Below are 1,071 nucleotides of genomic sequence, written 5' to 3' on the forward strand. Positions count from 1 at the left end.
CACTTCCAAATTCTTGAAATAGCTTTTCTGCCACTTTTGAGGCAAAAAGTATCCTAAAAATGGCAGCACTTAAAGCATTCATAACCACAGGAAAAAACACCCAGATTTTTCTTATATTGGATGCTATTAGCAGTCTGTATATAATCAGATTGAAATAAAAGAAGTTATATGGATTTACTTATTTTTCACAGAAAATCAGCATTCTCTTCATTAATAATTATCTTATTGATAATAAACAAATGTCTCTTTGTTAATAATCATCACCTATGTCTGCATGTTTTTTTTGAGAAACTGGAAGATAAAAGGGATTAACACAACATGCTTCAGAATCATCCAAAAAGATAATTTTTAAACTTCTCTTAAACTTTGTGACCTGTGTCAGTTAAACCTCTAAACCAAGCAAATGAAACATAATCTGAAATTTGAGTACCTTTTGCACTCCTCTTCTCAGTAGATGATTAGAAAACTGCAGTATCAACTGCACAGGTTTGGGGTTGGGGTTTTTTGCTTATGTGTAGTGGTTTGGTCCAAAATACTCATTACTGTTTACCTTCTGTGAGATAAGAATTAGGAGAAACGCAAAGCAGGCACCAAACTTGAAAGAATATAAAGAAGTTTATTAATAGACCTACAATAAGGAAAAAGAAAAGGGGGAAAAAAAAAAAATCATACCACACCTTCAGAACACTTCTCCCACCTTTCTCCCTTCTCCCACCGACAATGTAAAAAGAAAACCCTTGAGATGTTCAGTCTGTTTAGCACTTCCGTAATAACCTTGTTCAGTCCATTTAGGAAGAGGAATCTCTCTTGCTCATTCTATGGAAACATTATCACAACGAGACAGCCGCCTGGGTTGGTTCTCTGCTCGCATGTGAGTCCCTTGCCCCAACTTGCAGCTTTTTCCCACAACTGCTTTCGAGGGTCCACTCTTGAAGGTTTTTGGGGCACAATTTTAAGGTTGAGCCGTTCAGAAACAAAAGTTCTCTTCACCCATTTCTGGGAGCATTTCATCTCTAAGAACAGAGGCCCTTCTCCTTCCCTGGGAGCAAAGGGTCCTCCTCATCTTCATCT

General features: G+C 37.4%; 1 long non-coding RNA gene across 1 annotated transcript in view; it reads right to left on the reverse strand.

Moving 5' to 3' along the window:
• Positions 1–728: 728 nt before the first annotated feature.
• LOC108447233 overlaps positions 729–1,071 on the reverse strand; it is a 12,923-nt gene continuing 12,580 nt past the window's right edge. The window contains exons 2-3 of the long non-coding RNA XR_001862672.1: positions 991–996; positions 729–848 (exon numbers count right to left, since the gene is read on the reverse strand). This is a non-coding gene — a long non-coding RNA (uncharacterized LOC108447233). The remainder of the gene's footprint in view (positions 849–990; positions 997–1,071) is intronic.

This window comes from Corvus brachyrhynchos, unplaced genomic scaffold (genome assembly GCF_000691975.1).
Source record: "Corvus brachyrhynchos isolate BGI_N302 unplaced genomic scaffold, ASM69197v1 scaffold66, whole genome shotgun sequence".
NCBI lineage: Eukaryota > Metazoa > Chordata > Aves > Passeriformes > Corvidae > Corvus > Corvus brachyrhynchos.